Source organism: Tympanuchus pallidicinctus, unplaced genomic scaffold (genome assembly GCF_026119805.1).
Source record: "Tympanuchus pallidicinctus isolate F22 unplaced genomic scaffold, pur_lepc_1.0 scaffold22, whole genome shotgun sequence".
Taxonomy (NCBI): domain Eukaryota; kingdom Metazoa; phylum Chordata; class Aves; order Galliformes; family Phasianidae; genus Tympanuchus; species Tympanuchus pallidicinctus.
The window spans coordinates 17,036,439-17,060,227 of record NW_026294739.1 but is presented as its reverse complement, the minus strand read 5'-3'; the positions used below and the strand labels follow the sequence as shown (position 1 = coordinate 17,060,227).

At 40.1% G+C, this 23,789-nt stretch overlaps 1 protein-coding gene across 2 annotated transcripts in view; it reads right to left on the bottom strand.

The window, feature by feature from the left end:
- The window catches only part of TBL1XR1 (TBL1X/Y related 1), a 380,885-nt gene that overhangs the window by 253,947 nt on the left and 103,149 nt on the right, over nucleotides 1-23,789 (bottom strand). For both annotated transcript variants that reach the window (XM_052686536.1, XM_052686537.1), the window contains exon 3: nucleotides 13,801-13,940. The gene's annotated coding sequence lies outside the window, so the exon portion shown is untranslated. The remainder of the gene's footprint in view (nucleotides 1-13,800; nucleotides 13,941-23,789) is intronic.

The window sequence follows — 23,789 nt, the reverse complement described above, 5'->3', positions numbered from 1 at the left end:
TCTTTTTTCCCTGTTTCTCTGTTTCATTGGTTTGTTTTTGTTTTGTTTTGAGTCAGACTTAGAAAAACCTGCTTGGTCTCCAGTAGAATTTCTGAGCTAAAAGCTGCAATTTTACATGCTGCTTTAAGGATTTTCTAAAATGATAATTGAAATAGGCTTTGAGATTATCATTTTCAGATAGAACCACAATTGAAATATTGAAATGAGGGAAACTGACAAAAAAATTAATAAGGTCATTAGTCTGTGTCGCATTTCAACCAAAGTGACAAAAGAAACATTTCCAAAAAGACAAATTTTGGAAAATTAATGGAGAAATTGTTCTGAGAATATTAGTTCAGAATCAACATCATTGAAACCTGCAAGTTTTGTTTTGTTTTTTGTTAGTTTGTTTTTAGCTGTTGTTGTCTGTTATTTTTTGTTGTTTTAAATTTTAAAAGAACTTAAAGCCGAAGCAAGATGCTGTACTCATTCTGGATTGATTCTCTTGAGATATTAGTCACAAATTTACAGGAAAACTTTCTCTCTCATGATGCTGTTAGCCTATCAGAGATGTGCACCTATCACAGCTCCGTTGCACCATGCCTCTTATTTTGGGTTACTGCAGCCCTTTCCTTCACACAAGACCTCATTGACCTTAATTTCCTGCACCACAGCCCAGGACCAAATCCATTGTAAAGCTCCCTACTCAAAACTGCTGCATCACAGTCAGATTTATGCTTTGCATGGGGAAAAAGAAGAAGGAAAAAAAAAAAGAAAAAAAAAAAAGAGGAAATAACATAGTGGATAGACCTTTTCCCCAAAATCTCTATCAGAAAAATCCTTCCTCAGCAACCCAGATTTGTGATAAGAGGTGTATGGAATCACAGAAAATGCTGCACAGATAGGTGCTGGCATTACGAAGCTTGCCTAACAATGCTAGATGCACCTTTTTTTTTTTCTCCTTAGCTGCAATTCTATGACTGAGCTTAACACTTCTTCTGTGTGAGAGTGAAAAACAACTATTAAGCTGACATCTTAATGTACAACTGTGGCCCAAAAGTCCGGGGATAAACACATAAGGACAGAAGAAAGCTAGTCTGGTGAGGAATTGTTCTAGGCTCTGCAATAAGGGACCTGTTAAATGCTTTGTGGCAGTTGCACCCAGTATCAGGTTTACATACTATGGAAGTAACCATAACAGCCTCATATTTGTGTAGCACCTTCCTCCTAGATGGATCATTATTTATATAGCACTCACGTGTGGGCTAGATGTCCCCTAAAGGAATTTACAATCTCATTTTATTCATGATGTTCAGTTACTGTGATGAAAAGAGCCATTTGTATCCAGAGACAGACAAGCAGGTAGAGTAACAAACATCAGGGAACTGCAGTGCAAGAGAAAGAAGCCAAAAATCAGGATTTCCAACAGTTTGCTTATGTAAAAGTTTGGGGAGACATTCTCCATCTACACAAACAATTTGGGATTAAGGATATGTCATGCTATACCTGAAATCAATACAAATCCTTCCTACACAAATTATTCACATTCATACTCAGTCCCCACACTTATGTGCATTAATTCAAGCCTGATCCATCGCACAGCAACTTCTGCAGCAATGCAGGAGTGTGAATGCTTGGGTAGCATCCTCCTCTCTGCTAAGAGCAGCTCAATGGTAACAGGATGAGCGTAGAGAGAGAAAATCCTGTAGCAACAGGAGTGACTAGCAGCAATTCATTCTGCAGTTACTACATTTGATAACAGCATGTAAGAGACCACTCATCCATCAACTCTTTTTCATCATCATCAGTTCGTCATGGTAATGTGATAGTGGTATTTGCAAGACTAGAGTACAGAAATGATTTTTATTTAACGAGTCAGACTGAGCATTAATTAGTCTGTTACTCTCACATAATGTTGCTACAAAGAATTTTTGCTATCCCTTCCGTCAAAAAACACCATCCTACTCCCTTCAACCCACAGTCCCTCCATACACTGGCAATGCAGCTACAGGGCCCCACGTAGCCTGTATAACAACACTGTTAATACGCATATGCAGTGATCTGCTCATAAGCACATTATTACTCACCAGCATCATCTGTACTATTCTGAGACAATCCACAAAGAAAAAAAAGAGATTACAGCTACCTAGGCAGATAAATAGGAAGAATTAATTTTCAACTAAAATGTTGAAAAATCATGTAAGCCAAAATATTTTGTCCTGACTTCATGTCTAACTTTGTTTTTCACACAGGCACTGACTATGTACTTATGATGATAAACGATGGGAGAAAGTTCTTAGAATTGTTCATCTAGAATGAAAGGTGGACATTTCCTAATCAAAATAACTGTGCACAGAGAAACAAATGAAAAGAAAACAAACACAGCCATTATCCGCACTCAACTCCATGAACAAAGTGTTAGGCTGAGCCAAGCACTGGTATCAATTTTCTTTGCTTAATGAAAAGGTTTTCTGAGATGTAGTCCTTTCTGCTTCACTGTGGATTGACAATACATTCTGACCTAATGGATGCTGATTACTGTTTCCATTATGCCAGGCTGACAGAAGCAATATTTCTTCAAACCACAACCTGTTGTTGAGCACAGAACTATTGTAGAGTGAATCTGTACTACAAAAGCCTTTTTCATATCGTGTGTTCCTCGTGTGCTTTGAACTCTTAGAAGACCTCTCCCATGGCAATAGGAAGAGCTGTGAGGCTGTCCTGCCATTACAGCAGGGATAGCACTCAGGAAGAAAATCCGCACCATCTGGAAGTTTTGGTTCAACATAAAAACCAGATGAGAAACATGCACTTCAGTTCTCTAAATGAGACCAGACTGAAGCAAGCACCACAGATGTGAGATCACCTGGGTAGCAAGCCCTCAGCTCTTTGCGATCTCTCCAAGGCTTCAACCAAACAGTACCAGAATTGGCACAAGAAACCATATTCTTCTTGCAAAACAGGGGAGAAAAAACTAAACATTATTCATGCAAAATCCTGTGTCTAGCCAACATCTGTTTTTATTTGGAGGACTTGAGAATTCACTAAAGCAGAGTCCACGCTGCACATGAGCTGGGCCTGTTCTCAGGGGCGCAGCCCCACCACAGGCTCCTCTTAGTGCAGCTGATACGCTCTGCTTTTATTTGTCAGTCCTGCACATCAGCAATCTTCTTACCATTTACATTTCACAGCCTAAACAGCTAAGACCAATGCATCCAAGCTCTGGTAGCATGCTGGAGGCACATTCTGCTAGGCATGGTACAAGCCATGCTTCCTGAGATGAGTTTTGTGGTTCCTACCCAGCATAACACTGTCATTACAGAAGTGGCTCTGGGTTTCTGCACCGCCATAATCCTGGCAGCCATTTCAGGAGATGCCCTCCTGAAGAGCTCTGTTTTATCCATGCAATCAGTTTGTGGGAATCCATTCTCTAAATTTGACTCATCTTGTTAAAGCAACTGCAAAAGACAGTTGTGTCCATGGAGCCTCTAGGGAAGGAAAACAAAAAAAAAAAAAAAAAAAAGAAAAAGAAAAAAAAAAGAAAGAGAAAAAAGGAAGAGAGGAAGAGAAGCAGAGGAGAGGAAGAGAGGAAGAAAAGCTTTTTCCAAAGGATATTAAAGAACAAACCTGGCTTTCACATGCTGGGTGGGGAGGTCTGAGTCAGCGTAAGGAAGTGGTTGTCTCCCTCCACCACCTCAAACCACTCACAGCTGCACCAAGCCTCTGAACAATTCTTCTCCCAGAGAGAGCAAAACTAATTGCTAAAACATCTTTCTGAGGTTTTCGTGCATCATCTGCTTGCATTCAGTCTAGCTACCTACTGTCTGACAAACCCTGCAGCAAGCAGCAGGGCACAGCTAGCCCAAAACCATGCTGCAGAACCCTCACCAGTTGCACTGAAAACTTTGGTGCTTGCCTGGAGGTTTTCTTGCTTCACTTCTGTTGTGTCCAGAGCTTCACCTGCTAAGTGTCTGGTTGCTGGGTGACTGGGGTTTCATTAAGCTGCACCAAGAGAAAAGCCATTTGCTGCTTTTAAAATAGCCACTAGAAGGAAAGGGAAAAGAACATTGCTGCATGTAATCATTCTGCAGGAGCCCAATTTCTGGTACAGAGCCACTAAAAGGACTATAACTACGGGCAGCTCAAGGTAGGGCAGAAACCCATTAAAAGTCACAGTGATCATCTGCCAGCAAAAACTCAATTCTCACACTCATATTTTCATTTTTGTCAGGACCGATGAGGACATACGTTGCCATATCTCCATGAACTACAAGTTTCCAGCCCTGGGTTGATATTGCAGGTAATCTATTTCCACGCGAGTGGAAATGCAATGAGACATGAGCCCACTGCTCTCAAATCAGCCAAACACAGGTGACACAGGCTTCCCTACAGCTACACACAGTAGGCTGCTACAGGGATAGCATCATCCAGCTCATGTCAACACAGTCCTTCCCATGGCCACACTCCCTTTTCCACAGGCACCCTCTGAGTCCTCCCACCAGCATCCCTCCCCCCCAGCTGCCCGCAGCAGGCAGCTCAGCTCCCGTGCTGGGCCAAGCTCTGGCTCTCAGTGGCAGACCTTTCCTTGCCAGGCAAGCCCAGAATGGAAGAGTTTGCCTAAAGGCACTACGCCAGCCTTCTGAGGAGACACAACGTGGTACAGATGAGCCCTAGGTCAGTATTAAGTACACAAAGGTTTCCTATTTGAACTACAGAAGGTAGAAAACAAACTAGGTGACCTCTTTAAAATCAAGCAGAAGCACAAGTAAAACCACAGCTCTCCCAAGCTCTGTGTCACAGATTTATTCTTGGAGCCACCAACCACAGCACTGAACAGTCACTTGACTTCAAAAGCCTGTGTGGGTGACTGACAGGAGCAACTCTTTTTAGATTGTTTTTGCTATGCAAGGTAACCCTTCTTGGTGTTCTCGCTCACCCATCCTTGACACATGGCTAGCTTTCCTGCAAAGGATCCTTCTGTTTATGTTTACCACCCTACCTGATGTGCAGGACAAAAAGATTGTGAATTATTCAGTGCTGTACAAGATGAATATGAATTTTGTTTACTATTCCTGAACTACTGAGATGCTACGTGGATGCTGTGTAGGAAACAGCAATGGATGCATGCCTACTGAGTAAGTATGCCTTGCCAGCCCTGCAGAACTGCTCGCACCTCTAAAGCCAATTGATTGATTGTGGTTCATGCCACGTGAATGCCTTTGCCAATGGAAACTGTGCTCACAAAACAATTCCAAAAGGCATACAGCCACACTGGCACTTGCATATTTGTGTGTTTCATTTTAAAAGGTCATCTGCGTGTTGTGGCTTATTTTCCAAGCAAGGGTAAGTCATTTTGTCCTTGTTCTTCAATCTGCTGCAACTTCACTCTCTTTCAATTCCCTACTGTTTGCTGTGAGGCTGCTGCAATACTTTTCCATTTAGATGAAAAAATAAGTTACACACACCCCCTTGGAAATTGTTACCACAGGTATTCAGGAAATAGCTGGCAAGAAGAAGGCTGTGGTTCACATTCCCTCTGGGCAATCACAAGATTGGCACAGTGCATAACCAAGCCAAAAAACTCATAAATACAGATGAAAAGAAAATTCAGCATAATCCCTTTCCAAAGCTGATCCTTAGTGCATCTCTGAGATGACAGGCTGTGTACACGCCTGGCTGTCTGCTGACATTATAATGGTTGATAAGACTTCTGCAAATGAGTAGCAGGGAATGATCAAGTAGAACAGCTTTTGCTTCCATGAAGCATTCTTAGTTGCCTGAAATAGACCTCTAGTTTCATCTCACATAACCTTAGCAGTAAACTCCACTGCCTAAAATCTGCACTGCAGCAATCTCTGAAACAGAGTTGGGAAGTATGCTTAACCAACAGAGAGCCAGCTCACTAAAATAAAACTGATCTGCAGAAAGATTACTAACAGACAAATCAAGAAAACGTATACCAGAAACATACTGAGTAATTTGTGTACTGGATGTCAGCAGCCCACCTGCCTTGGTGACTACCCACGTTCCAAAATCCAATTTTCTTTCACTTTTTTCACAAATCAGATTGTAGCTGGTTATACAGGAGTTTCCCCAACACTTCATAGTAGCCTGCTTTCTTTATTTATATTTACATTACTTTTTTAAAATGCATACTTCAGATAGGAATTGCAGCCTGTGTGGGGTTTGAGAACAACAGCCAGATCTTTGCTGTAGGCGCTCCTATCTCCAGAGGAGACAAGGTTAACATCTGACTGAAGGCATACTACATGGGGTTTCAGGGAGCAAGGTAATCTGGCTTGCACGTCAGCACCAGCTGGGTCACCATTTGGGAACGTGGGTAAGATACTACACGTTCTTATTTCTTTCAATACAGTGCTTGTTCAGTTTTTTTTCCTCTGAAAATTAAAATAGCTGCAGGGTGCATGATCTTTATTGTCACATATCCCTTTAAGGGTGCATGATCTTTATTGTCACATATCCCTTTAAGGGTGCATGATCTTTATTGTCACATATCCCTTTAAATATCTGTTGCTTGCCATAGCCTCTCTTGGGTCTGTGTATAAATGATTCTAATGCTGCTACCAAAAAGCAAGTCAGTACAAACCTACACAAGCCTATTAGCCTCTAAGTGGTCGTTCTGGCTTCCATGGAAAGATTCCAGCTGACTTCACAGGAAGCTGAATCAGGTCCCTAATTAAGGCTGCAAATTTAGGTCTGGTTCAGCCACACAAGGGTCCATAGACTTGCCTAGATCATCAAGATTTTTGCACTTTGCTAGAGCAAATATTATCACAACAGTCTTGAAAGTGGAGATACTGCAAGAATAATCTTTCACAGAGTACTGCTGCTATACTGAGAATCAACACAAGAAACTCAACAAAAAAGGGATATTGGGTACAGAAGTGAATACAGTCTCAAAGAGGGGGATTTTTTTTCTTCCCTTTCACCTTTATTTTGCTCTTTTTATAGTACTGACTCTTTTTATGAAGAAAAGCAATATGCTCCTCATTGCTTTCTCAGGTGTTAGCCTAGGTCCAATGTGTGATCTGCCTTAACCACGTTATTAGTTATGCACCTTTTGTGATCAGCCATATCTTCTCAACAAAAGGTTTCTGATCCCTTATTAACAGTATTTCATTGATGCATAGATAGATGTAGAATGACAAAGACACACAAAATAATGAAGAAGGCAATGAAACCTCTGGATTTTCCTATTCTACCCATAGTATAGGACAAGAATAAGGAGAAATTTCATGACGTTAGAAAGGCTGCAAAGGCTGATACGGATTAAAGACTTCCCTGCTGAACAGGATCCAAGCAGTCTGTGAAATTAACTGCTGCCTGCTCAGAGTTGAGGAAGATTGAAATTGTGTTTTCTTTATTATTTTTTTTAATACAGGAATCTAGCAATATTCATATCTTCAAAGCACATTTGGAAATAAATTAGCAAGGGAATATTTTAGTTAAAAGAAAAGATGAAACAGGAGTTGCTGGTGTCTACAAGGCTCTGGCTGGATTAGGCTTAACAATGCCCTTAAAAGGAAGGCACATAGAATAGGATGCTTGAGAAGTAAATGGAAATGAGAAAAATAATGAAGAGAAGGGAGAGACCAAAGGAGGCAGTGAGTTACAGAGTCAAGCAGCTGCAGACTTTCAGAAGTCTGGGGTTGATCTCTGGAGTAGGAAAGCCAATTCTTTCTATCTCACAACAGGAATATCTGGACATGTCAGAAAAATCTTACTGAAAAGGGATGCATCAAGAGCAATGGCACAAGCAACACCAAGCTGGCACTGCCTGCCCTAACCTGGGCAAGGGAGGTGGGCAGGCTGGGAGCTGAACTCCTGCCTGCCTGGGCACAAGTAGGCTGCTCTGGAGCACAGTGCCCGCTTGCACAGCGCAGAGCCAAAGCTGTGCCCTGCTCTGTGGATTACGGTTTGCTGCAAACCCATCAGTGCAGCCTTTGTTACTCAGAGCTTAGTGCTGTTTCCTATTTCATGGTGTCAAGCACCTTTAAATAGGAAAACCAAAGGTGATCTGAGCTTCTCTCATATTGTAACAATAAAGTTATATTCAGCTGCTCTCATAAGCTTATTTCTGTACCTATAATTTCCTAATGGTAATTTTTACTTTCTCTAGACCCAAACTGACAATCCTCTTCCTCTGATGGCAAAAGCAGCTGTCCTATCTTGTCTCTTCACAGAAATGGCAGTGGGACAAAACTAAGATCACGCTGGACTTCCACACCAGATCCTTCTTATAATACAAAAGTGGCAGGGTCTATTACTCAAAAGCTCATTGCAGTAGCCTATGGTCTGCTAGCTAAATTAAAAGTGATAAAGGATGCTAATCTTGATGCTCCAGGATATAAACTAATTACCATCTGGAGTCATGAAGCAGCTTTCCTCTTCATAGTGATGCAGCTTTTACTGTTGCCTTGGAAAATGATGAGTTTGGAAAGAGATTGTTCCTCTCTCTGATGTATTGACCTCTGTCAAAGACTGGATTCTTAGCTAGTGGATCAATGGCATATTTTAGAACAATGTTTCTGTGTTGATATATCACCTTCCATTCAATTATAACCATCTAATTTAACACTCATTAACAAGGCAATGCCCCAGTCTCTTGTATTTGTCAAATTGTTTGTTTACCTTTTTTATTCCACAGAGTAGTGCAATCTCACATCCTACGTGCAAAGTACAAGTGAACACAACCAGTGCTCCATAACTCGCCTTTCAGCAGAAAGGTTGGTGTTTCTCCATGCCTGGTGGAGGCAGCAGGAACAGTGACACTACTATAGACCTAAGCCTTTTATCAATGAGCAGTGGCAGGTCTATTTGTTTGAGCCCTTGCTGACACCCACAGTCTCTGTAATTCAGTCTGACAGATTGAGGCCATGTTCCAGATCTCACAAAAGAAGCAGAGGCGGGTATTGATTTTTCTGTTATTGTTGGTGATTTGCTGCTTCATTCCTCTAACAAACGTTTAAAAAAAATATATAGTAAACAGGAAGGTCACAGCTGCAGGTTGGCAGAGCACATGGTGCTCTTTCTCCTGTTATTCTCTTCTTATTCAATGGGCATGTTCCACAGACCCTGAGCAACAACACTGGATAAATACGAAGTAAAAGCCATGATGACGCTAGCAACCCAGGAGGACTGGGGGAGGAATCTGGTTCCAGGCATGTTCCACACTGCAGCTTTGTGTCACGCTTCCTGAATCACATTTCAGAATAATGGCTGCATTGTATCTTCTCCTGCATTAACCTTGGTACATAGGTAGCCTCCAAGTTCACAAGGAGATCATGCCCCTCAGCTTGCTATGCTCAGGCTTAACCCTAACTGACCTTGGGCCCAAGCTGATGACACCTCACAGCTCTGCAGAAGAGCTCAAGTCCTGATCAAGTGCAGGTCCTACCAGGGATGTGCCAGATGCTGCTGATTACATCCCTTCCTTCTCCCAGCATCACAGGGGTGTCTCATCTCAGGAACATAGCTGCCGTGCACATCTACAGCACTTGTTTGGCAAGGCACACATCTTGCAGCATCATAGTCCTGACGTATAGATTCAAAAGTTTTAGTTCTGTTGATTGTAATGGAAGACTGATACACTTAGGTCCTTAAAATAACTTATTACATTTATCGGTTTCTGTGCTTTAGAAACTTCCTAATTTTCAAATATACCAAAGGAAGTAAAAAATATTTATGGGTCTATTGCTTCTATTATATATCATCTCAAAATGCCCAGGCTTTCCTTTTTCCCCAGCCAGTTTTAGATAGAAGAGACGTGCACATTCAGGTCTGAGTATCTGGACAGAGTATGTTTTCATGCATTAGATCCATTACAAATGGCTTATTTTAAGATAGATACTAAATTTATCTTAGAACTAACACTTAATTCTCCTTTGTGTTAGACATCATATTAAGAAACAAAACAATCAAAAACCAAAGCAAACAAACAAACCACACAACAGTTGCAGTTGCTCAGGTTTCTGCCTGTTTTCCTGGAGGGGGAAAATGGTCAAACTGCTCTCATGCAACCTAACCAGCGCAACAGAAACAAAGCATCCAGAGCTAAGCTGGTATGCTGATGACTGTAATGTACATATAAAATATACAAGGGATTTTTTTTTTTTTCTGAGCAGCCTTTCAGCCTGAAGAAAGATAAGTAAAAACTTTGTGCTGTGAACTGAGCCATTTTCACTATCACAAGGCTACGATAACTAGCTTCCTACACAGTTTGTCATGCTGGATGTCACTAATACTGTCTGAATACTGATATTGTTCCTGACTTTTTGTTATGTCTCAAGTAAAGATTTTATGTATTTAATTTAGCAAAGGCATTGATCAACAGATATAAATCTTTGGAGAGGCTACTGATAAAAACTCCTTTAATATCACACCTAATGTCTGTGCTATGTTAGGCATCAATAATATTTACATTTTATCCTTTTTATGAGCTCAGTGGCATTGCAGTGACAGCTCTCAAAGATGATTGAAAATCAGTCATCTCCTGGGAGCGCTGGCATAAATCTAGAATAACCTTGCTGCCTCTGACAGAGATACTTAGCATGACTGGGAGTGCTATTAAGCCTAGGGATTGTGCCATACTTACAATTAACAAGAAAGGAAAAAAAGAGAAATAAAGGGGGGAGGGGTGCTTTGTGCTGGCCCTGGGGAATCACTCTGTGCCCCTGAGGGCAGGACAGACTTCTCTTTGAGAAGTGCAGGGTTTAATTCCCATGGAACCACTGCAGCCTGTCTTACACACCCAGTCCTGGAGGTGATAGCAGGGGTGGGGGCACACTGCTTCACACCTTAGATGATGACTTGATCTCACCAAGATGCTGACGTGACAGCGGATGCAGCTTATTCCCCACTGAGAGGGAAGGAGTGAGGTTTGCTGCTCCCATTAGCACTGTGCCAAGAGGTCACAGCAAAGGCCAAAGGGAGTGGGATCACTGTGTGGGTGTAAGCACAAGCCATGTGTTTAGCCAAAATATTAAAGGAGAAAAGTATGAGAGTGAAAATATAGGCAGAGACAGCTAAAGCCCAAGGTCAGAGAACAACTCTGTTACAGCTGAAAAAATGGATTTATCCTCTGAGAACACTTCCATAAGAGAAACATATGCCTATTTTAACAGATTTTGTCTGTGTACAATTATAATAGTGAACTTCTTATGGTAAACTGCTGTGTGAAACTTGGCCTGATTTTGAATACTACTTCACCATATGTGAGAAGTCTAGTGTTAGTGCCTTAGAAATGTTATTCATGTTACACCTCAGGGGCAAAATAAATAATAGATGAATTGAATGAACACTCCGAAGCATTAAAGGTATGCAACTTCAACTACCCTATCAACTTCTCCATTTTCCTCACAAAAATTGTTTCTGTTGATACTTCGAATTAAATTGGTCTTAAAGGGGAGGAGGAGAAAAGTTTAACCAGAAAGTTGTCAAGAAACTGTGTTCACTTAGCAATTAATGGAGAGTGCCACTGCTCACAGCTTGGTGTACCATATACATCCATCCTGCAGATGAATTATCCTGCAGGCTATTAGAGCAATAAATGCACTCAACTTTTTTTTTTAAAACTTTGTTTTTTAAAAATAAAAAAAGCTGATTTTTTTTTTTTTGCTGTAGTTTCTGCTGTGCAATTTTACAAGCAAAAGCCTTGTACAAAATAATCAGAAATTACAATAAACACTATCATGCATGCCTTTGGAGAATCATGGTTATCACTTTCAACAGAACTTATGCTAACAGAAATAAGGAAAATCATTGAAAGTATTCTTCTATAATAGGTACAGATCATTGTCTTCCTGTTAATTAGGCAGAAGGCAGCTGAAAAGCTGTCAATTCTGCCTTTTGGCTTCGCTGTCGTCCGCACTTCCACTCTCCCTCCTGCCACAATCCCTTGTTACCTTCATCCCCAGCTCTGTGAAGCAGAGGCTTGTCTCCGTTTAGCTCCTGTAACACTTTCTATTCCTAATGCAAACGGCTGTAACACCACAGCAATGCAAAACCTCAGATGCTGTGAAAGTACTAGAAGGCAGCCAGCAGCACAGTGCCCACAAAGCAGCACGCTGACTGTTGCTAGAAGTATGCTGCTTCATTTGTGCCACAGAGATCGATGGTTCGGAGGCAGAAAGCTTCATTTCTGGAGCAGCCACGTATCACTTAGTTGTACAACAATGCAATGAAGACTGCACATATTCACAACTAAAAATCAGGTTGTTTTACATAAAGACACCACACTGTTTCAAGGTCAGTAGTAAATGTTGCAGGGAGCAGAAAAGAAGGTGAAAATCGTCCAAGTGTACAAAAAGAATCAGAACAGGAAGCAAATTGAGGAATGCTTATAAATTGATTGTGAACAGTGAATGAGGAATGCTACTGTCAGTTATAGTAAGACTTTGGTTATTTAGAAGCTAATAGCAAATGTTGTCTAATGCTGACAAACACAGAATAATGAGGAATGAGAACTTTAAAGTATCTTTTACTCTCTGCATCTCTTAAAATGCTCAGATTAAAAAGGTAAAGATGACCAAACAAGCAAGCTAAGGGTGGCTGGTTGTTCTTTTCTAGAAACAGAGCAAATACCAAATCTTTCTTGGGTACAACTCATACTAAGTAAGTGCCTTACCCCATTTAGCCAAAATGGTAAAGTTGCCTACTACATGGTATAAAATCTAAGGAGAACAGCAAAAATAATTTGGAAAGATATGAAATCCACAGAAAATAGTCCTTATGGTCAGTGACATATTCCTGAACTTAAGATCAGCATCTGAATTCCTTTGCAAAGCTAGTCTTCAAGCACTGAGAAATCAGGCTTCATTTAGAAGTCAATATACTTAGAGATCATGGGCTTAAGAATTGTTTTACAGAGAGATTAAGGATTCTGAGTACTGTTTTGGAAAATACCTCTTTGTCCCCAAACGCAGTACCATACCAAAGCCATACCAGTCACATCCTCCTGTTCATTCTGCCAGGCCACAGTTCAAATTTAAGCAAATTCTATATAAGTGTTCAGAGTGCAACTTTGAACACTTACAGCATCCTACTAACTCACAATGATGCAAAACATTTCTACAGTTACCGGTCTACCGATTTACTGTTTAAATCAGTCTACCTAATTTAATGCTTAATTAGGTGATCTAATCTTTTGCTTATGTCCCAAAATCATATTTCTTCCAAAATGAGACACCTGACATGCAGCTCACAGAAGATCCTCGCTATTACATTGCCTCTTCCTTGAGCATCCAACGGTATTCAACCAAAATAAAAGAATATTAAGTTCACAGTACCTTTTGCAAAAAGTCTTACTCTGAAACAAATCCACACCTCTCAAGCTCACCAGTCTACTACTGCATTTTAGAAAGGTGTTTAATGTCATCTCTAAACATTTCCAATAGCTCATTACATGCACTAAACCATGACTGCCACATTTCCTGTCTCACAGTCTTTGCTCGCCTACAAGCAGTACAAATCCCAGCAGTTTGATAACAACAGTTCTTGGTTGTCATATACTAACTGACATTGACTACAAATTTTACAGATCTCCTACAGCATAATGCACTAATTACTTGGCCAACAAACGTCATTATGCTTTTTAAATAATCTTGTAGCATTTGTAGCATTGAACATACTGTTCAATGAATGCCTTATTAAATAGAACTGAAGCATTTCTTTGATATCTGTAATTCTAAGGATGAGCACACATTTTATTTTCATGTATGAAAGATGGCAAGTAGAATAAATGATAAGATGATACCAGAAACATTAACAGAAAATTAAGAAAAAAAAGTCAAGTAGACCTACTTGAGTGTTCTGGAAAACAGTGCTGAAAATTGTCAAGGTATGGAGGTTACAGGCATTTTCAAGGCTACACAGTTCCAGGATGTCATTTGTAGGTGTTTCATGACCAGCTCATCTGTGTTGCCAGGGGAGAACATAAATACCTGAAAATGACAAAGGTTAAACAAAGTTATTATCAGTTAGAAATAGGATTTCACACTCCTTTAGTTACAGCTTTCCAGGTACTGAACAGTCAAAGAGAAAAGTCTGTGCAGAAGGCATTTCCCATCTGCTGATCAGCTTGTCTTGATCACGTGGATGAGAAAACTTAAATTGGAAGAGGGGCAATCAAGTAAGCCACCTCATGCTCAAAACAAATTGACGAGAAAGGGATGTAGTAAGAGCTGTAAAGAATGACTGAACATACAATGATGGATTAAAAATAAGATAAAAATATTCTGTAATCATCAGAAGCACAAAATTTAATTCATTTTGAGGCTTCCAAACTTACCAAAGGCACAAAATACACAGTTGTCTTGTTCTAAATCACTGAGGGAAAGATTAAAATCAAAATCACATATTAAAAGGGAAAAGGAGAATAAGTACCTTTTGTGGATGTATTTAAAAGGGTAGAATTATATCAGAAATACAAGATTATATAGGGTAGGTAAGTAACTACTGCTATCACATCATAGTTAGAAACCTCATTGAATTCAGTTTGTTTTTTTTTCTCTCCAAGAAAGTGAAAAAGAAGTTGTGCTCCACAACTTTTGGGTCACATTCTCACCACACACTGGCCTTAATTCCACTCACTTTAACCTAATCTGTCAGCTCCAGTAACTATATATGAGGACTACTACAACCCAGAGTATCCTGAATGCTTAATATATCTTTTGCCATTGAAATGTAGCCACTTCCAGGAAAGTCTGAAATGCCATGCAAAGATCCTATATTCTAAAGAGTGTCAGAAAACTTTTTTTTTTTTTTTCCATAAAGAAAACACAAAAGAAAACTTAATTTTCCCTACTGGGAGACTGAAGCAGATTTCCTTTTTAGTCTAAAAGTTTCTACCAGCTCCACTCCAACAGAGACGCAGAAATGAAGATTAAAACTTACTAACAAAAAATATTATGACAGCTCCAATTGTTCTGGATATTAGACTTCTAATCTGGCCTTACCACGTGAAAAATGTGATCTGTTAAGAAACACCCACACAAAAGATGCCTGTTTGGAGTATCTTGTCCAGGTAGCCCACCCCCAACAGCTTCACAATACTTTGATTTATAACCCTTGGAAAGCTGAAGGAATGCCTCCTAAACATATTCAAACTGGTGTAAGACTGTCTGAAATCAATAGGAGGCATTCATTTAGCAGGAGGTTGAGTCCTTGCCAGTTCTGACTGAGCTGGAAGGTCAAACAAACAGATATTTCAGGCTTAACATTTGGGAAAATTAATTCACCTTTTACATGTATCTCTGAAATTAAATCTTCAGTTGTGGGAACCAATAGCAGAAGCTGGAACTCTGCAGTGACCAGGCAGTGAAGACGTTGCCCGTAGCTTTAAGAAACTATGGCATGGATAAGCACAGATGCAGTTTCCCCAGTTGTTCATGGCTGTCCAAGCAGTGCAATAGTTTTCTGAGGAAAGGAGGGCAGATTTATGCCCTGTACCAGATTTGCAGCTGTGGATATATATATCTCTGTGCCTGAAACTGAGTTTCATGCTACCGCTGCAGCAGTGTGGAACAAGCCAGAGAACTTCAACCCATCACTTGTGACAGAAGACAAGCAAGAGCTCTTCAGGGAGCACCACATGCATCCCTTCCTCGGCACACTGCACTCTTCCCTTCCCTCTGCTTGCTTTTAAGCAGCAACATTCAAGGCTGCAAAGAGGCCCTGAGCTGTCTCTACTCAAAGGCAGTCAGCGTTTCAGGGCAGCAATCATTTATCCTATCCATTCAGTACCCTGTCACTCTCAACCAGAAATAAGTGACCGTCATGTATAAAGTCCTGGCTGCTGGTATTTTTCACACAGGAGAGGGAGGCCCTTGGCCAGAAGGGTTTACAATCTAAATAGTAAGGAATGGGGATAAAGCAGTACATCCTGCATCTCATCCCTGCCAGTGTGCCCACACAGAGATCAAATAAGTCAATGGAAGCCACAGCTGGTCTCCAGCATGAGCTTCCCTCTCAGCACAGAGAGGAAAAGGCAACTTCCCTCTTCAAAAAAAAAATCTAATTTTGACAGCCTGAAATTCCTCAGTGAAGAAGCATTTTTGGAGCTAGGCCAGGTATAAAGGACAAAAGCAAGTGAAATTATTCCCTGAACTTTACTTCCAAGTTTCTCGGAATTATCCACTTTTTATGCTATCTTGCTATGTGCAAGAAGGAAAGTACAGCTCACCTGACTAGATTATAGTGTTAGTGACAGATTAAGACTTAAAGCAAGTCTTGTCGTCTTTTACGAAGCACAGCATTAAAACACAGTGTTAAAGCATAAACTGCATCATTGCTAGGTAACATCAAACTTGTCAATTATTATTATCTCACTCATCACCGTGCTGGCACATGCCGAGATTTAAAAGTCAAATACCATAATTACACCCACAGGAGGAGAGCATGAATGGGAGCCCCACAGGGCTCATAGGTATACACTCCTTGTAACTTGGGTTTCTATGGGGCTTTTTTTTTTTTTTTTTTTAAGCACAGCAATGCTTCTGTCATTCAGACTTACTTCACCCTTTTTGACATTGTACATTTTCAAAGCAATGCAGCCAAGTCTAGGTTGTCAGCTTTTGTCTCAGTTATTTTAGAAATGCCTCTAACAGCACACTTTGATAATAATCTCACGGAGACTCAAGTTTGGAATGATGAAGGGGGAAACTCACCTTTCCCATCAGCAATCAAATATCACTGGCTACAGTTCAACAACTACGCTTTAATTAAATTCAAGTCAAGAATTTCTTGGAAATCAATGAAAACATTTCAGTGAATTTGTGAAATTTTGGATAAGGTTGTGTTTGCACATAAAGTTAATCCCATAAAGCCAAAGGCATGGGTTGCATCCGAGAAACAAAAGGAGGTAAATTATTTTTTTCTCGTTTTCCAAGACCAGCAATTCTGCCCAAATTTTGATCCCAAAATACAACTATTTCAGGAACAGACAAGTATACTTCAACTATTTCAAGTTGTTGTTTCCTCCTATCATTTAATTTTAAAGCTGTATGTTATTGGTATTTGTCATGATTTAATGTTACAGTTGTTTGCTTAACTTACTTTGTTACCTGAAAATAATTATTTCTCCACTGAAACAGATACATTCTGGTTAACAACTTCTGTTAATTACATTTGTGTTTCAATGAAGCTTTACTGTACAGCAAAATTCTTGTTACATTTGTTTTCTCCCTTCTAGCCTTGACATGTTTAGTTACAAGAAGCAGAGTAAACGTATGAAAATTTTAAGCTGTAATTCTCTCACTAAGCTCAACTGTCTAATAGAGCTGTGCTTCAGGTCTTTTTCAACAACACAAATTAAGGTAAGAATTATTTCATGTTTCATTTACTCATAATATCACAGTGCCAGCCAGTGTTCCTGACATTCACAATGCAAAAATGCTTGAGTAAGTATATAAAAAAAAAAAGTAAAAGGCTCATTGAGAGCATCCTGGCTCATGTAACTCCAATCGCATTCAGCAGGGAATTGGCTGGCAACTGCTATCACTATAGCGACTGTTATTACACAAAATTTAAACAAATGTACAAGAACGAATCTAACTCAAGGTTACAAGTTTTGTGATCCATAAGAAGAGATCATGCTTCAAATGCCCGTGTTGCCTTATATTTTGTTTAGTTCATCCAGAAAAGAAAAAAAAAAAAGCTAGAAATATTGGGGAGCTACGGCTTGTTGATCACCTGTGCGCTTGCCCAGCTCACCACTGCCCTGGTGAGGATATGTAAGGAAGAATATTGCCATATGATGTTGGTGGGCAAACATCTCCAGGTCTAAAGCTGACCTCCTGGCTCATGGGAGAAGGAGTCACTGCCTGGAGAACAGCAATCTGAGGAGGGGCAACGTTGCCCAGCAAAACCACAAGAACAAAACCTTACAGTAGCACTGACTGAAGCGGCAGAATTTGGCAATGGCTTCTGTTTTACAATTTGGAAATCCAGCAGGAGAAATGGAAATCAATAACGGTGAATATTTCAGAATCCTGGAAAAAATGCTGAATTTAATAGAGACTGCATTACACAGGGGTGCATTTATCCATATCAGTACTTTTTTCCCCATTCTCCTCTGGAAGTCTGTACCAATTTCGCTTATTTAATCGTTCCAGGAAGCCCACACCTAACATCCAACATCAGCGAACTGATCCAAAGTCCCTCAAGGAACACAAGGCTTCCACTGACACCAGCACCCACAGTAGGTTTGAAAGGAAGAGTTATTTCCAAAGAAATAGACTGATGAATTTGGCACATTTACAGCATGGAATACAGTAGGCCATCAGAGAGTAGGGCAAGTGTACAGGAAGAAGGGTGTACAGGAAGAAGTGCAGGATACAGGAAGAAGGACAAAGGAGGTCACAGCCTAGCATCTCTGATTGTTTGACCCCAGCTGGTTGTGCCAACAGCTGCACAAACAGTATCAGAGCATGGTACGCTGCTGGAGCAAGCTGCTGGCAGACAGCAGGGCAGAGAGAGGGCACAGCCATCAGGGTGAGAGCCATGGACAGGCTGAAGTGATGATCTCTGCATGGGATCTTCTCTTCTAAGTCAATTAAGTTGTTCTGGCTATACCTGCTGCACTTCCTTTTCCACACTTCTTGTGGGCAGCTTCAGATAGATTCTTTTTTTTCCTCTCCTTTAATTCACTCAGTCTCTGAAAAACTCTAAATTGAAGCAGTATTGGAATCACTTAATCTTTCAAGCAACCTCCCAGGCCAGCTTCTGCTGAAGAACCAAGAGGAAGGGGCAGGTTTAAAGTATTTTAGCACTTCAGCCAGGAAATATTATAAGATCCTGACCATACAAATCCTGCATCTGAGCTGTAAGCTTCAGCTATTGGACATCCTCACAAGAACCCTGACAGCAAATGAACCTGAATTTGTAAAATCTCTGCAGCCCTGACTCCCAGCTCACCACCACCAATTTGGCTGTAATCTCAGCAGTTAACAAACAGCAGGAGCCACACAGAATGGTCACGTCAGCATCTGTAGCTGTTCAGCTACAACACGGGGGGGGGGGGAAATCAAGGATAATTACAGGGTGAATGAGTTGCATAATACAGAGCGCATCCTCAGCAGTACATTGTGTCTTGATTACCAGCACAGAAGCTAGAGCTGCACTGAAATTATTGTTTGAAGTTCATTACCTTTATTCTAACAGACTGAATGCAAAAGGCAGGGATGAAAAAAAAATGGTTAGGAGCTTGGAAAGAATTGTATTGTCACCAGGCTGGCAGTCAGACAGCTGGTGGTTTCTGTGCAGCACTGTTTCTAAGAAATAGAAAGGTGGGAAGGCCTTTGAACAGGCAAAATTCCCATCCTGAGCTCTTCATTAGAAGGTTTAGTTTTAGGACGCTGCTCATCTCCACTTATCACAAGGGATCAGGTAAGCCTATTGCCAATGACTGCTGCCCAAGAGGTATATAATGCCAGGTCCTGCAAAAAGAGGACTAAAAGAAAAGAAAAAAAAAAAAAAAAAAAGGCTGCTCAGTCCAATGCTCATGGGCTGCAAAGGGATGGTTTTTAAGATGAATACCATCTCCCACACATTAAAATATACCAGTAGTCTTTGGGTTCACTTCCAGATCTTCAGAAGGAATATTTTTGAGCATGTTTTCAGAGGGCCTTTGAACTTTTATTAGTCTGTTCTCTAAATGATTTCTTTATTCTCATCTTCTACATAAGCAAGCCTGAAGACCCCATGCTCCACCTCTCCTGGCACAATCCCCACCATCAATCAGGATGATTTGTCTTCATCACTTCCATTGGGTTTTCATGGCATTTCTCACTATATTACATATCAAATGAATTAAACTAATTTACCCCCTCCCTATGTTAATAAACAATTTGTAGTGAACTCATGCCTTCCTTCAAAGACGCTTCTTCCTTTTATAATCTGCTGCACATAAAATGCCCAGAGAGCCTCTTCCAGAATTTATTACTTATCAGTTCTAATGCAAAGATCAAAGGCATGAAGGGATGCTAAACTTAAATTTTCTTTACAAGCAATCATCAAGATGTCCCCTCGTTGGTTCTGGCACAAACTTTCACATATATATCTAATTACAATTATACATGTATTCCTATTCATATTCACCATGTATTCTTGATACACCTGCTCTTTGTAGCCATTATTCTGAATAAAATACAGATAAGATTCTGAGTCAGTACATTCATTGGAGGAAGGTACCTGTATGCATATATTGTGTTTAAGTGCCTCTTCATGACCATAGGCACATTGTTGCTGCAGAAAAATCATACTAAATCCAGACAAATACTTTTACCAGTCAAGTGGACCCAGGGATAACACACAGGAGCACAATTTAGTGAATCTCTTCTCCTTAGGACTATGAAATGTACTCATCCACACATCCCTGATCAAGCTGGATCCAGCTGTGTCAGGAGCACACCGTGTCAAGCTGACCTGTTCTAAATAGATCACTGCTAACTTATGTTATTATGGCACCGTCCATAACCACAGAAGTAACAAAACACAACTATAGTGCCAGTGTGTCTGATGGGCTCTCTCTTGCGGAGCCCACAAGACCCATAAAATAGGATTCCTACCAGGAACTGTCAAGAGAAAAGTCTATTTGGAGAATGACATACAGACATCTCTACCTTCTTTTACTGAGGCAAACCAAAAATAAGGACTGTCAGATTCAATATTCTTGACGTTTATATAAGTAGTAGTGGATCACTCACACTGGTATGATTGTAAGCTCATTCTTAATGTTCAAAATGTAAAATATTCCCAGACAGTGGGGTTTATGATGCAGTACAAACAAAGCCTTGTTATAATACATTAACATGTGGATGTCAATAAAACCAATATTTATATTGGTAAATTGTTTGGCTGTTGCTATTATTTTTAAGGGTATTTTTTCATCTTCCCCTTAACATTTAATATTAACCAACATTAATGTCAAAATTAATGAACTGGCTGCATGTATCTGTATGGTATTCAGTTTGATATATATAGTATAAAAGTTTCATTTTCATTCTGAATTAAGAATTAATGACTACTTAGAGTGTTAGTCACGTCTTGAAATGCTCAATTTCTCTCAAAGGAAAGCAGTAGCAGAATTAGTCAACTCTGAGCAGTACAATTAGATGCAGCTTCATGAAAAGCATGGAGAGTTCAGCACATTAAAGGATATTATTTTACTGAGCATGTTACATGCAGTGAATAAACCTTTTGTAAGTCCGCAAACCATTTTAAATCAATTTATTTTTCATTCAGTCTTATATATTGTATCAGAACTTCAGTTATCCAAGTATTCTTCATTTCTCCCGTCATTTAAATGAACATATTATTGTACTCTGAAGTAAGAGTGGACGTATGGTTTAAAGTTTCTTCCACCACAGCACAGCAGAAATGTTCTTAAGGAGTGTGGAACCCCATGGTCATAATTTCTCCAATTTACTACCAAACATTATATCATCCCCCTACCCTTGATTTCTATGGGACTGTAGTAAGCAATAAGGCAGTAAGGAATTTTAAGAAGCAGCCTGGTTCAGCAACAAAGAACATACTTATTGCTCAGTTTATGGTAGCCTGAGGTTTGAAGATCATTTCTGCTGCACGGTTCTTCTTGGCAGGTGTTTCACGTGCCATCAACTGTAGAGCACAAAAAGGAACTGGTGGAAGGCAGCCCAGCATCCTCAGGTAAGGATCCATTACAGGTAAGCATAAAATAAGCTGAGGTCCTAGGAACAACATGATTTCTGACACATTCTCCACTGAGAATTATTAAGCACTGACAGTATGCTCATCACCTGGGGTTAAACACGTCCTGCAGAGAGGAATTATACAGTCCCATATGCTACTTGACTAGAGCCAAACAAGTATTTTTGTGAATAAAATTTTCCTCTGAGGAAGATCTTTCTCAGCTGCAATTATTTGTAAATCCAGATCAAATCACTGAATTGCCTCAGAGGTTTAATAAAAGGAGAGAACACAAGCTTAAAAAAAAAAAAAAAAACCCTCTGTACATATTGTAATCTTGTAGCTTGAGACAAGTGTGATATTTCTGATTTGTTTAAAAATTATTTCATTTACACTTGGCATAAGATATCCTAACAGCAAATCTTCATTAAAAATATCCTCACCTCCTGCATTTTGGACTGAAGTTTAATTTTACACAATATTAATTTTGGAGGGTTGTGTGGAAAGGAGCTCCATACTTTGGCAAAAGCAGCTCTGTTATGCAGTCATAAGACCCCAATGTTTTAAGACCTGGTCCTAATTTAAGAGTGTATTTAAATTAAATAGAATTTTCATGAGTGAAAACTCCAGGGACGAGGCAATTTTTTAATGAACCGTGAAACCAAGGTGCCAAACCATAAGCTATGTGTCTTGGGCTGAGGAGGCTACGAGAACAGCAGAAAGCACAAGAAGGTCTATAGAGGTTTTAAGGAAAACAACATTGTTGCTTTTGAAAGCTCACAGTGTTCCCAATTCAGCAAGAATTCCCATATTAAAAATTAGGATCATTCTTTCCCATACTGAGGCTTAAATTTCCTAAGGATACGGATTGGATATAGGCAAATTTAATCTAAGACAATGGGAATATAGTTGTGCACAGAAAACAAGGGTAGCAAGAGACAATCACCATAATTGAGTTCAAAACCCTCCAGGAGACAAACAGATGATGCCAGTCATCAGCGGTAAAAGGGAAAAAATGAGATGAAATTAGAGAGGAACAAGCACTTTTACAGCTCCAGCTAAATAAAATCTCTAACTCTCCTACAGTGCATTAATGTTTATTGAGCAACAGAAACACAAAGAAAAAAAAATTGAGACACTGACATTACAGCCACCCACAGCCTTTCTCGGGTTTTGCTTGTAGGGATAAAAGATGAAGTAGTTTAATACCTTCTAATAAGACTGAGTCATACCACCTCTTCTCATCTGCGGCCTTCATAGCAGCAGAACGGGAACATCCACACTTGAGCAGGCTCACAGATATCTACACTGCCAGAACGTCCCATTATGTGTGAAAATATTCAAGAGGGAGATGGAATTAAAATATTTCAGCATCAGACAAGCAATGTGTCTGGCAACTCACCTACTGAGCACTCTGGATTTATGAACATTTATGAAACTGATTATGTGATGTGGAAGTGTAGGAGAGCATAGGACCAATATGAACAGCCAGAGGGATGCTTCTTGCACTGTGAAGTGTCATTGAGCTCATTGGAAGGGTAAAACAGTTATAGAGAAGTGCTGTCCTCCATCACTAGCCAGGACCAGGAGCCCAAGTGAACAGCCTGCAAGCGCAGGCCCTGCCACAAGTGGGCCATCAGAAAAGGCAAATTTATGATAAATCAGGTTCATTAGTCAGGGGATCCCCAAACACTACTAACACTTATTCCACTGTACTGTTTCATCAAGGCTTGCCATCAGCTGAAAAGATCTAATTTGGTACTGAAAGCACAGAAACATCAGCATTGTCACTGCTTAATTCCATCCTGCTATACACAGAAACTTAAATTTTGTATGCCTCACATCACCTTCCTTCAGGAACCTCTGCTTCATTCAGTGAAAATAGGGGAAGACATTTACAGGAAGAGCAACTACTTGGTGCTTTACTTGCATTTCCTCACTTGGAAAAATCTCTCAGCCTTTTCCCTCCCACCTCTGTTCTGCTGTGCTCTGACAATAGCATTATTTGTTTCCTTGTACACTTTACAAGAATATGGGACATCACACAGCATTTGCATGATTCATGAGGAATACAACACACACTGCTGCTCATAAAAGTGAAGCTATATTGTTCTCTTTTCACA